We start from the raw sequence: 14,715 nt of genomic DNA on the forward strand, positions 1-14,715 counted from the left end.
ATTTGCAGGTTGGACTGGATAGGGCCGGTATGCATCTGTGCTTTATCTGTAAGGCCAAATAACTGCAAAAAATACACTATTACTGCAAAAACAAAAAGGATGAGTATTTGGAGAACCTCCGGAGGCTCTCTCCAATAGCTCTTGTTTGCACTTCCTCCAATAACCCCATTTTGAGAGTTTTGAAAAACTGGTTCCTTGACAATATAATACCAGAAATATTTAAGGATGGTCATAATGGTTTAAGTATTTACTATATTAAATAATTCATAGATCTCATCAGGAAGAACAGTACTGTCTGACATTTTGTTAAGGTCTGGCTTCTGTTGACCTGCATGCTGTTTTGCTCTAGTTCTCATTGCCGAGCGCAGCCAGTTTATTCTCGGTGGGAATGGAACTTTTTAAGACCGCTAAATGGCCGTACCGCAGGGTAGTGCGTGACCCTTATGACTCCCACCGTATCTGTGATGGCTCGAATCGATCCGCCTGTGACGGCGAGAAAACCTGTGCTGTCTGAATTCAGATCCCCCAAGATCCTCCTTCAGAACGGGACACTGGTCGTGAACCCCTGAGGTGGGATGTTCCTACAAAGTGTAAATGTACCCGGGCAGCAGTTTGGTGTAGATGTTGTATTTGTGTGCATAGGAATTAGGATCAGATCTGAACTTCCTGTGCAAAGCTAAACGCTGGATGCACACAAATGTCCAACTCGGCTGCTTTATCTGGTTTGTGAACGGGATGCAGAGAAAAACCTGTAAGTTGTATTGAAAGTATAATGTTAACAGAAACGCGATACAGCACGCGGGGGATGAGAAGTAGAGGTTTGCCGGAGGAGATTATGTCTCATTTTCCGTATTAGTGAAATGATTGTTTGATAAATCAACAATGACTCGCACTTATCGGTCATTCCTGTTGTTAGATAAACATTTTCACAGCCTCACAATCAAAACGATGTGGATATGAATGACGTCTCATCCGTTTAACAATGGAAAATGGTTTTGTTGCTGGGAGAAAAATACAAGGTATATATGTGTATTTTATAAACAAACAAAGATTATGTGCTGAATACAGTCTATGCATATAGTGTCCTTTATTTTATATGTATTCTTATACAATTTAACACAAATAACGTTATTCACATTGTGTTATTCACTTTCTATTTTGACCTAATAGTACAACTGCACATACTAGAACTAGCCAATCATCTATTTAAAACTTTTTGCCATTTCCTTCATACTATCTGTATACAGAGCAGTGCTCTAAATACTATTGAAACGTGTATTTTACTTATTCACAATATAATAGTCATAGCTATAACTCACCAATGATATTAGACCCGACGACATGTCTGTAAACCGTATCTTAGTGCTGTTTTTTATTTTACACAGAAACAGGTGAGGCAGATATAACAGAGGCCGTTCATGGAGAACTCTTAAAGATACAGTAGCATAACTGTTGTAAATTGTTTGGTAGTCTCAGGAAGCGTTCAGCTCGATTTGAGATCAGTGTTTGGCTGTAGGGGGCAGTTCTAGAGGAGACTCATTGTGTCAACAGGGCATTTAAGCCTCGGTCAGTTGGGCAGATGGCATTTGGCAACACCATTGCGTGGCTGGATGCCCTTACTGACTACCAGCAGGTGCCAGGGGGCTTCCAGAGGTGCCAGCTGAGTGCAGGCGAGCGAGGATGGAAACAGGCATCCGTGAGGCACAGCAGTCATTTGGAATTGGACACAGACATATAAATGCATTCGGAGAGGATCCTAATGACAATCCAGTAGCTCCTTCGCAATCCTTCACCACATGTTTTCATGCTTACACTTTCCTCTCTTCCCTTCCCTGCTTAGTGGCATCTCTCATTTTATCTGTTCCTGTTTTTTCCCCCCTGCAGATGGCTGCAGACTTCATTTGCATTGGATTATTGCAGACCCCCACCATATCTCTCTCTAGGTCTCGCTCTCTCATGCTTTCATTTGGTCCCTCTGACACTGTTTTTGTATGCATGTATTCTAGTTGCAAGGAATGTTGGGGATCAGGCTAGTAGCTCAGCCTCACTTTCAGAGGAAGAAGGATAATTCAATAAAATAGCTGTTAGATTCTGGGAAAGGAAGATATCTGGTGTGTGTCTTCAGGGTTTTTAGAGAGAGACCACGCTTATTTTATGTATGCACGCAACGCCATAGTGACTGCTTAATGGCCATAAAGTTTGGTTGGTTGAGTGTCAGTGTTTTGGTGGTGGTGATTAAAAACTGAACATTTGCTTTGCAGAGGTTTGCTTTGGCTTGCCTTAATGGGACAAGCATCTCATAATGAGTTTTTAGAAATGGCTTTTTTCTTGGCTCTATATAATAAAAGTTACGCTTTCTTGGCTTGGAATGTGGGTTATTATAGTGTAGAAAATTCTTCAAGTTAATTTTTTTATTTCATCGAGTGTTCTGGTTTTCACTTTTAATTCACCACATGTTCCATCTGCGTACGATGACACATTGCAAGATTTGTCAAAATTCAGAGCAACACTGTATAAAGCAGTACACGTAGACAGTGAAATGTGCTTTAAATGCCATGGCGGCTACTTTTAGCAGAAAATCGTGACTACCATCTCTCTCCGGGGCATTTTATGATTCAGCATGGATGTTCTCAGGACTAGCGTTAGCCTCCGTGACCTGCGCCGGTGAACAATTAGTCATTGGATTTGAAAAGTTCATGACATAGAAACTTCGGAATATATTCAAGAGTTTTGTCTGAGGTTGTTTGGATCGACTAAATAGACACGTTGCCGTGTCTTCTGTGTCAATGTCTAGTCATGTTTGCCTTTCCATAAATGGCACATGGAAAAGTGAATGTTGTTATTGTATTATTCGTCAATTGGGCAGGTTTTTGGGCATACCAAGAATCCAGAAAATACAAAAACAAAAAAAAATGTAATTCCTTTCCAACTTTCACCTTTACGAAACATTTTTTTTTTACTGACAAAGATAATAAATTAGGGGTTTCTGAAACGTTTTCATAGCGTAGATGTAAGCTTTGCGCCTGTAAGTCTTATGATCTTAAAAACATATTCCACTGTACAATGCTTGAGCATCAATTCTATTGATTGGAGGTCTTATTTTTCTGATGTTGTATTGCACAACATGTTTGATCCTAATGCAATATCGCTCCAGTATGAGTGTATGTAGTGTTCCTACTCTCTTTATGAGTCTTGAAAAACTTCAGAGTAGAGCTATTTTAGTGGTGCAGTGATACAAACAGTCAGTGAAGTGGTTCAACGGTCCTTTCCCGTTATGATCCTGGGGGAATATGTCCCCTTGGATCCATGGCCCCCCAGTTTGAGAAAGAACTAATGAACAGCGGATAGTTTCTCTACATAACCATAAGGATGTATTGTCACAACCGGCATAAACCACATGGTGAGGGGAAAGGCATAAATAACAACAAAGGTTATTTTGTAGCTTTAGTGTGTTATGTGTTAGCATCACAGTCCTTGTGTGGGAAGCACAGGCTTAAAAATTGCACCTAAAATTGAAAGAATAGGAACAATCGCAGTCGATGCTTTGATCTTTCCCAACGGCCATCTGTCACAAACACGGCAAGATGAACACGTGATGCAGGTTCATTACGCGCGATACCATGTTCAGTTCAATGCGTTTTATTGTTCTCTGACATTTACATCTGTAATGAGGCCGAGCTTGTGAGAATGATGATTAATCCTCCACCCCGTATTGAAAAGAGCTGTTTTATGTGTTCAATTCCCCTTCGATTCCTCGTTCCTTATAACATGTTATGGGTCTACGTCTCTGTGTGTCAAACGCTAATGGGCCGACACCATTGGATAATAGTCACATCCATGTATCCCCATGGGTGCCATCAGAAATCATTGCAGTTTTGGGAATAATGCAGGCACACTCTCTCCAACCGTGGGAGTTTTGAGAGTCTGGAAAACCAGTGGGGACAATTATTAAATCTCACCACGGAGCGGTGATAGATCTGGGTACGTATGTAATGGGATGCTGATTCACCGCCAGGATTTTGTTTGAAAATCTCCACGGATGTGACACTGTCCACGGGATTGCCAGCATGAGAGCGTTGAGTCAGGATTTAAGGTTATGTGTGGTTGGTAATGGTGTTAAAGTATTCTCCCTGAACATGCAGGGACAGCTGTAAGTAAACAGCTCTGTGGCAAAATTAGCCATCCTGATCTGCTCGAAATAACAATATGAGCTCAACCTATGGCATGAGTCTGGGATATCTGAGACTATTTGTTTGGTGCGCAAGGGGAGACGGGGAGGGATTAGAAAACTTTTTGAAAAAAGTCAATGTTTGATCAATTATGTTTTGTGTGGCTAAGTGCAAACTAATTAATTTGAAGGGACTTTAGTAGTGTTGTGTTTGTGTGGGTTTATGTGGTTTGCAACATAACACAATGGATCATGCACGTGTTGATCAGACGCATAGTGTTTATCAACATAATGATGATTTATGATGTTAAACAGGTGCAGATGAATCTTGAGGGCTGGCGAAACAAGAATATCGATTTAAAGGTCCAGTGTGTCGTTTTTTTAAATATCAATGAACTGAAATGCAATATAACATACATAACTATGTCTTTAGAGGTCTATAAAGACCATACTTAATAAAGAGTTATTTTTCTATTACCTTAGAATGAGTTATTTCTATCTAAATTCACTGCGGGTCCCCTTACATGGAATTCGCATGTTGTTTCTACAGTAGCCCTAAACCGACAAACTGCTCTACAGAGTGTGTTTCGTAAATACATTATCTTCTTTGGCAAAAACGTCATCTTAGTTCTGTGTCAGCTGCTGTAGTGCTTCGAAAGGGAGGGGTGAAGTGAGCCGTTGGTTGCAGTTCGTAACCTCACCACTATACATGTATGTATGCTAGACCTTTAAGAACTTGGTGAGATTTCTAATACTGACCGATTGGGTCATCTGCTGTAAAGTAAACAAGTTTTCTGTATTCTGCTTTTTCCATACAGATTCAGTTCGCTTTAAAATAAATCATTAAGTTTATATGCCTCACTGAGTCATCCATGTTAGGGAAAACCCGTAATCCCTGATGGATTATTTAAAGTGGTGCAATAGGTTTTCCTTTCATTTACATTCTCTCGGCCTCTCTCGCTCTTACATCTCCTTTTTCTCCTGTTACAACATCAGAGAAAATGTTCAAATCTTTGAAGTATTTTATTTGACTGTCAGTTTTTTTTGCATAAATTGTGTTTGTGATGAACTGAGGTGCGAGTATTCAAGAATTTGAAATGTCTTCCTTTTTCATGATTAAAGCAAGTTTAATTAAGAGGATTTATTTCATCAACTAAAATGGCTTTTTAACCATCGTTATTACTCAATAGTTGAGTTTGTGTGGTTGAACGGGCTCAACCCAATTATGATTAATTTTCATTACACATAAGATAACATGTCCATATGTTCTATAAAAAAACGTTACAGACAAGGAGAAAGAGAGAGAGAGAGAGAAGTGCCTCTTGAAAAAAAAATGAGATTGCCATCAGCTCAGACGCCTCAGCCATCTGGTACCGTATAGTCCTGCTGGTGGATTCCTCCTCATCCTACATTTCCATTCGCCAGCCTGTGATTGGCCAGGACTACAGGATAATACTGTGATGTCATGGAATCTTCTGACGTAAGTGGCTGAGTCTCGCCATAACAACAACCCTAAAAACAACATCGGATTTGATCGAGCAGGAGGACTGCTTGCTGTTAAGAGTATGACAGCAGCACTACATGACAGACTTTTAAAGACCTTTTTGATCGTGAGTTTAGTTCTTTTGTGTTCCTGTACTGCCTGACACAGACTGCACACCTTTACCTACCCACACACCTACAACATGATGGAGAGATCAGGGAAGGGAAGCTTCTTTGTGCATTCATTCACTTTAACCCAAATATTATTTGAATCAGTTTAATGGACTCACATTCAAACATTGAACTACTCATATAAGGACACGCTTTCCTCCCATTGTACTTTTAGATCGGTAAGTTTACATGAAAAAGATTAATTTAATTTATTTATCCAGCAAGCCATTGTTCAGACAAAATGTTAATTACACCTGGAAATAAACAAAACATATAGGGATAAAATAAATAGGTAAAAAACATTAAAGCAAATAACAACATAAACTATGTAAGGAATGTTTGAAATTATAATCAGACATGCACATTTCTGACATTGACCAGTTAAAAGTTGACAAATTCTTTCTTCTCTTATTTACTTCTCTTTATTTACTTATTTACAAACCTGCTTTTTTCATCTGCAAAACACAAAAGAATATATTTTGAAGAATGTTCAACACTGGCTTCCATCGACTCCCATTGTGAGGACACAAAACCATTATACAAATTCTCTTCTTTTGTGCTTCACAGAAGAGACACATACAGGTCATAAATAACATGATAAAAAGTAAAAAAATTGTAGAATTGTATTTTTGGATGAACTGTCCCCTCATTTGCTCCGTGTTAAAGCACATAATGGAAACAGCCCTTTGGAACGTTCTTCAATCATGCTGGGATCATTTGTACATGGATCACGGATCATAAGATCATAAGTCAGTAAGTTATATATATAGTATAGTTGCAGTTGCAGTGTTCTGTGGGCTGGACAAGCCCCTGTTGTTTTGTACCAAAAGCAGCATTTCTAAAACTGCTTATGTGCGTATCTGTGTGTGTGTGTGTGCGTGTGTGTCTTTTAAGCAACCCTGCCATAATCATTGAAGTGTGGTGAGAGCTGAGTGCGTACAGCTGCTATTCTACAGCAGCCTGTCAATCCAACACAGTTTCACATTCTACTAATATGAGCACTTGAGCTGACTATGTGCTATTCCACTCGGTTCTGTTCTGTATCTCTACATCTTTCATCATCCTCCAGTCTGACAATGTTCCTGCTGCATTCAAGGGTGTCTGTAACAGTGATGGGAGTGCCGTATGACAAAAAATCTGTTACTGTTAAGTTTTTGTCATTGCGTTAAGAGGGCATGATCGGTGTTTATGAAGGTATAGATTGGTGCAAATCTGTTGGTTTTTAACACTTCACAAATGTTTGAACAAAATACTATCAAAAAGCATTTTTAGCCGTAATAAAATGTCAAACAAATGTCATTTAGATGTGAAAATATATCTAAGATTTAAAAAAATAAAATAAAAAGTGAACCCAGGAGTGCTGCTGGAACAATGTTTACATCTTGCAAAGTGGTTTTTAACCCTTTTTTTAAACCACACCCACTCCGGTTTTAATCTAAATACATAGATAATCTGTTAATCCTGTTTTGTTTTCAACCCATGGTTTAGTATAAAATATAGGCGGAAAAAACATTATATTATGCTGGCTTGTTTCAACCAAAGCTCAGGTAACAACCATACAACATGGATGTACGTTGTAAGTATCTTTTCCTCTGTTTAAAGTGGTGTAACAGTTCAGAAGTATCTTTAGTTTATTGGCTCTCAGAGAGAGTGGAGATGGTAAAGCCAGCGGCCACTGTGTTTACCCAACTGCATGAACCCTCAACACTGAATGTAAAAAAACAGCTGGAGCCGGTCCATTGCTTTGGTCTCCATCCACTTCTTCACTTTACAATTCCACCCCTGTCTGTATCCAGCTTTCTCTTACCCCTCTCTTAATCTCTTCTGCCAGTATGTATCTGTTTTTCTGAGGGCATCCTTTTCTCCTCCCTGCCACTTCTCGAGTGGGGAGGTGTGTGCCTGTGTGTTATATAGAGAATGCAATTCTTGGAGCTGGAGGGCCCATCTGTTTAAACACTACAGAGTGCTAGCGAGCATCTACCCCACAATCCCCTCTGCCCGGAAAGGAGAGGTGTATAGACAGATGTCTTATCCACAATGCCCGGCAGTCCAAAAGCCTGAGGTGATCCAGCTGTTTCCTGCAACCCGGATTTCTTATTAGCAGAGCTCTGAAGTTCAAAATCTTTGTTTTTCTTTATGCCCAAAAGTAAAGTCCCTTAGAAGTATCTGTACTAGAAAAAAGTATAAAAAAAGACTAAAAACGGTTTTCTTAAATCAGTTTTTGGAAATTCTTATAAATCGGGGATGTTGCTCTGGAATTGCTTGGGTTTGATGATGTATAAAGCAGTCAACAATACTGTTTATAGAATGTAGAAATGAATAAGGGTGGCAAAAATCGTAAATATTATATTCATGATAGTAGTTTCGGTGGATTCTAATTATGAAAGAAATGATATCACAAAAAAACATAAGCAATTGAAAACATTTCTTTATTCTTAAATGTTAAATATTAGTACAAATATTAAGAAAATGAATAAAATAGCCTTCAGGTTTTTTTAAGTTAACCTTCTTTTTCGAAATATTTAAGAAACAAAAAGAAGCAACGGAATAAAGAAAAAAGAATGGAACAAGGACAAAGCGCTCTGCTTATATATCTAAGAATTTTGTTTATGCCCACCTTAAAAATATTAATGATTCATAACCTAGGCCCCCCCAAACAACACAGGTGGCATTTAAAATAGCCCTTTCTAAAATCTAAAGCTCTAGTTGCATGCTGCTGATAAATGGTGTTTTTTGTAAAGGCAAAGAATAATACAAATCTGTATTTAAAATACAGTATTTTTTCATTCGAATATTCTACAAACTCATATATGATCACGTATAAACTGTGTTGTTGGATATATCATCACGTCTTCCTGCACCCAAAAAGCCTGACCCATCGTACTTTGAGTATAAACTGCTCTACGTCTTTGCAATCCTTCTATCATTCAAATATCACACAGTTGCTTTAATTCTCACCCTCATCCTTCTCGGTTTCCTGTGCTGCTTCACATTTACACCTTATTCCAAATTCAGCAGCAGATGGATGTGGGTCATGACTTTTCTATCTCTCACATGGTTAATGCTGGACCGAAAACTCCTGACACACTCAAGCTCCAACTGGGCCCAATTTAAGAATCCCAGAGTTTCCACCTGCTTCTGCGGGTTTAGTATCGACCTCCCACCGTGGGATGGGTACTTATTTACTGCTAAGTGTTCAGAACCGTCCTCCTGCAACAGGTTCAAAGCTCATCTTCTGCTGAGGACGAACCACATTAGATATTTTTAGAACGTATGTGAACTTGTGTTTTAACTTATTTAGTAATATTACCTTCTGTGTTGCTTTTCAGTCGTTGTTCTCACAGACATATGATTGTACAAGTAAGATAAGCCCGTTGGTTTGCTGTGGTATTTGTCCCAACCCTTGTGCAGCCAAAATCTGAGCGTGGAATAAGCGCCTCATCATCTTGTCCACGGCTTTAAAAGCATGCCGCTTCATTACAAACAATTGCAAAAACAAGCTAGCCTCATTTAAAAAAAGGTTTGGTGGACAGACAGCCTAAGTGTTCGAGAAACATTCAGGTTATTGAAGCGAGACAGAAAAAATGGCAGTGTTTAAATATTCCAAGGAAGCATAGCAGATGCTTTGTAAGGAGGTCTGTTCAGACCATTTGCCTTCACCGGTGGATTTAAAACATTTTATGACAATGACTCCAAAGAGCTGTCACAGTAAAGAGACAGCATTATATGTGCTTATTGGGACTTTTAATTTGCACTCACATGGACTGACAGGCTACAAAAATAGTAACAAAAGTGTGTGTTTTGTCTTTAAATGCAAATCTAAATGGCACTTTAAGACATTTTAAAAATAGCTTACATATTGTCATTAGAACTGTCAATGAATTAAAGTAATTAATAGGATTTCATTTCCTTGTTTATTTTGCGTTAATGTGATTAATCTCACATTAAAATAGCCTCTATAAATATACATACAGTATATATTTAAGTATTCTGAGAAAGACAAATTCCCAAAGGAAAACACTTAAGAAAAAGGGCAGATTGTCAGACATGATAAATGCATTTACTGCAGTATATTTAACAGCATCAAACTTAATTAATTTCTTATGTTAATGTTTTAACTTGGGCAGCACTAGCACCATAAATAAATATGAACCGCATTGCACCCCAGAGCTTTGAAGTCATTTAAAATAAACTTCTGATTAAATGAATTCAGCTCATGGAAATGTCTGCGAGTATTTTCTTTGTCTAGCAGCCTCGGGGCTGTGACGTACCATCAGAAGAAAGTTTGAGGCATCTAAAAAAAATCAATACGTGAAAATCAATGCAAAGTTTTAAACAGTGCCTGAAAGCGCACTCATAAAGAATCACGTTCTTACTCGATTTAATAAATTACTGACCTTTTTAGGAAATGAAGCATGAGGAAGGACATGAAGAATAATATTGATCCTTCTCAATTATGTCATTTTTCACATTGTGGCATGGTGACTGAATGAGAAAGAGCGTTTCAAGCGGCAGAAACAGGTTTAACAGATAAGCCGTTGCTTGGGTCTTATGTTATCTGAATTTATGGCTGCTGAGAACTTACGTGGTAAAATCACATCCTTTCTGTTCTCTGTATCTCGTTCGCCCCTGCCCTCTCTCTCTCTCTTCTTCTTCTTGTCTCACGTCCAATCTTCTATTTGAGAGCGAAGTTTCCTTTTTCAATTCAGCCCTTATTACATCTAGACTTTGGCTACTTCTCAGCTGAGGTGATGATCTGAAGGTGTTTCCACGGTGGTCTGATAACACTTACAGACTGACTTCTCTCAGCTGGTTTACCTCTCCTTCCTCGGGTCTTAACGCTCCAAGATTTTTACGGTTTCATTAAATAGCTGCCTTCTTTGTTGGTCTTCGCATAAGGGCACACGTCGTCTTGTATAACATTTCCAGGGAAAACAGTATTGAGCACTTCCTTTAATAATGGCCATAAATTTTATAACCGCTATCAAGAGAGAGCCACTGAGAACTATTACAAACTTGATCATCATGAAATCTAAGGAGGGGAATCTCATTTGCATCCAGATGGTAATTAATTTACACAGAACGGAACCCGAACCCTGAAGTGTTGACTATAAACAGCTAAATCTTCAAGATCCAATCAGATTTAATACAGATTTTCTGAATAAAATATGCTCTGTGTCTGCGTGTGGAATTTATGTCAAGCCCAACAGCCATATTTTTGGGGCGAGTAGTTGCCTCTTTTTTGCTTGAAATCTCATATAACAAAAGATATTGTCAATAAATAAGTACATATTATTTTTCAACACATTTTCTGCTGAGATTAGCATGCTAGCAGAGATTAGCATGCTTTCTCAATGGCTTTACTGTAGCATGTAGCTCATGTAGCCTACTGTGCCTTTTATAAAATGGGCATAACAAATACACCCCGCTGACTGTACAAGTGCTTACGCACACTGTTTAAAACAGGCGTGACGGGGCAAAATAGGTCACAGTGATGTGTAGCAAATTGGTTTTTAAATGAACTAAAACAAAACGCCCCCTTCATTTTTCATGGGAACATCTTGATGGAGGTATAGATATATTTCTGTTAGATTTAATCACACAGTGAATCCGTTTTTTAAATGCTCATCTAGGAGGGGAGTGTATCGACTATATTTACTGATGCATTTAGCTGTCTTTCTGCCGCGGAGTTCATTCAACTTTAAGAGGAAACGCATCCGCATGATGTACAACCTGCCACGGGCGAGCACATCCCTGCCAATTTATCTTTAACCAAACACCTCGCCTGATGCCAAGAGTTTGACACTGCTAGCGGCTCTATTGACCACGGATCTTGTCGGCTGAAAAAAGAGAAAATGAAAACAAGATTGATGCTCAAAATGGCTTTTCTGAAGCGACTGGTGACAATTGCATGTTTTCCTTTTGTTCTGCTATCGCCGTCTGCTTCAAAGGTAGTAAACATCATCGGAGCTGGCCCGGACCGAATGGTATTGAATAAAAGAGTGCAGTGGGCTGTTCTAAAGAGATGGGGAATGATCTAGCTTAGTCTCCATTAGGCGACTGTCATCAGAGTGAGAAAGAGGGCGAAACAAAACAGTAGAAGAGTATAAAAGTGGTCATTACACCAAGTCTATTAGGGAGGTAATGATAACTTCACTCAGCTCGGCCGTTTCTGTGTACACTCCTTGGAATTGATGATGTTTTCTTGCCAGGTGGAGTGATAGTACAATGCTCTACACCTTTCTGATTTCCGTAACATCCATCAGAGCGGGTGATGAACTCAGTCCAGTAATGGGTTATGGTGCAGCTGTGCAACAGCTCCAGATCATGAAAGCAGGTCTATATTAATCGGCATGCTAGTTTTATCTTGCATGTAAGCCTTGTATTTTAGCTTTTGTTTCCTTGCTGAAAAATCTACTTTAGGGTGCTACATGGGTTTTGAAAATTTGTAGACGGTCATGGGATAGATTAAGCTGTTGGAACTTCTTCGACCAGCAACTAACCAGCTGGGACCAGATAGAAACCAGCTACCATGTTTCAAAACACAGCCACCACCTTAAGATGGATTGGGGTCCCTTTGGCACAGTTCCGTGTTCCACAGTTCGTCCCTCCTCCATTGTCATTTTTAGTCATTGTTTGAGCCAATCCATAAACGCTCAGATCTGGTTTCTTTGGCTGTAAGAGAATATTAAAATGGAGGCGGAGCTGAGGCACAATGAAGGTCAGTTGGAACCACAGTCCTATAGTCCTGCCCATGAGAGGAAAAAGAACACTGGGTTGACTGGCACACCCCTGCAGCAACATGGGAGTTGAAACACGAGAATCCTTGCCGCATGTACACACCCACAACACAGCAGATGTAAAAACGCAACTCAAATTTTCATTGTCAATAAATAAGCTTAATGGCAGCATATAATGCAGGTTTACAGATAAGTATTGGAATGAAGAAGATATTTTTCTTATGGCTTATTACTAGAACCATGAGCAAATTAATCTCATCTCATTGATTCATTGATTGGACATTTTGAAAAGGCCGCAACGGTCCCATTAATGGTAAAATGGAACGTCACCAGATAGGCAATAGACCCTTCATAAAACCCTACCCCCTTCATTACTGCTGCTATTGGTATCAGCCATGAGCTCCCAGTGTAAATTTGTGCCCTCCCTGGGGAAATAGTGAAGAATTTCTGGAAAAAAAGTACACACTGATTTCAGACAGAAAGGTGTGCAATATGAATTCGAGGGATACATTCAGGATTTAAGATAACTGTTACAATAATTATACCTATATTTGTGTCCACACCAGCAGACGATAACGTTACATTGAAAGGCGGGGTGTCCGATTTCCGAATTACGCTTGTTTAGACAAAGTCGGGCCGAGTACCAAAACAACCTTGTAGCCAATCAAGTCAGCTGCACAGTCTATAGGATGGACATTACTCGAGCCGAGCGCTGACGAATGCGAAAAACGGGGGTAGAGGTGTGTCTGTTTATGTGATTTGAACATCAACAACGGCTATGAGAAATCGTTAGATGTATAACTAACCTAAATGTGGTGTATTTAGGGATTATATTTCCTCCGAAATTTGTAGTATGACAATTTTAGAGAGAGAGAGTAACTTCGGGCAGAGTTTTGGTCGGCTTTGTGAAAACGAAAGTAAACTTTTAAATATTATTTCACTACGGAAAAGAATAACAGTCCATCATGGTCTTTGCTCATACATGTAATAAGTAATATATCAATGGCCCGGTTTCACAGACAAGGCTTAAATCTAATCCCAGACTAAAATGAATGCGTGACCTGTCTTCACTGAATATAACGTGCCCAGAAATATTTTCAAATACACTAGTCAACGTTTGAAGTGGATCAAAAAAGTGAATCAAAATTGTCCTAAGACAAGAACAGGTATTGTTCTAAATTCATGTATAAACATGTAGGTCTGCTAATAATCAATGTTGTCATCAATGGGATTTTATTCCTCATTACTTTTAATGATGCCCAGATATAATTCTTTCTCACAAGGTCTGAATTGGCTTGTCACACATTTGTGAAAACAAAAGTTCACCAAAATACTGTTGGTTGTTCAGTAACTTTGTGATTCACCTGAAGTCACAATGCACTAGAAATGCCTCTTAATGTCGTGCACAATGTTGTGCCTTTGGAATGCCTCGAGGTACCAGCAAAAAGGTCATAATGGTGATGCACTGCATAGTCTACTGTACTGTACTGTAGTCACTCTATGTCAAGTGTCAGTGTATAGACTCAAAACAGGAAAGAAAGTTTTTACAGTTCAACAAAAAAGATGTTATTGAACATGTTACAGCAGATCAATAATCTCTGTAATGTAAAACAAGCATGAATTGCATGGTTTAACAAATGCAACAAAAGTCATGAACAAAAAAAAACAAATGTTATCCATTGAGACAACCAGTCAGTAGTCAGTGTTACCCCCTCTGTCATTGATCACAGCCACACATAGCCTGTGCATGCTTGAGAAGAGGTTTTGAATATTCTGTTGCGGGATGGGTTGCCATTCCTCCAGCAATGCTGTTTGCAACTCCACACGGGTTCTTGGAGGGACCTGACGTGCTTGCACTCTTGACTGTAGCTGCTCCCAAATGTGCTCAATAGGGTTCAAGTCGGGTGACCGGGCTGGCCACTCCATCCTTGAGATGCCTTCCTCCTCCAAGAATTCAGTTACCAGCCTTGCTCGATGTGGGCGGGCGTTGTCATCCATAAGCATGAAATCTGGCCACATAACGCCAACATACGGTCGCACAACTGGTCTCAGAATTTCATCTCTATACCTTTGGCCTGTCAGACTCCCATTTTCGATAATGACAAGCTCAGTCCTTCCACCCAAGGAGATGCCTCCCCAAACCATGACCGATGA

General features: G+C 39.4%; 1 protein-coding gene across 1 annotated transcript in view; it reads left to right on the top strand.

Moving 5' to 3' along the window:
- The window catches only part of si:cabz01090165.1 (uncharacterized protein LOC100333421 homolog), a 128,521-nt gene that overhangs the window by 72,099 nt on the left and 41,707 nt on the right, over positions 1–14,715 (top strand). The gene's annotated exons all lie outside the window — the stretch shown is intronic.

Source organism: Triplophysa dalaica, chromosome 14 (assembly GCF_015846415.1).
Source record: "Triplophysa dalaica isolate WHDGS20190420 chromosome 14, ASM1584641v1, whole genome shotgun sequence".
Taxonomy (NCBI): domain Eukaryota; kingdom Metazoa; phylum Chordata; class Actinopteri; order Cypriniformes; family Nemacheilidae; genus Triplophysa; species Triplophysa dalaica.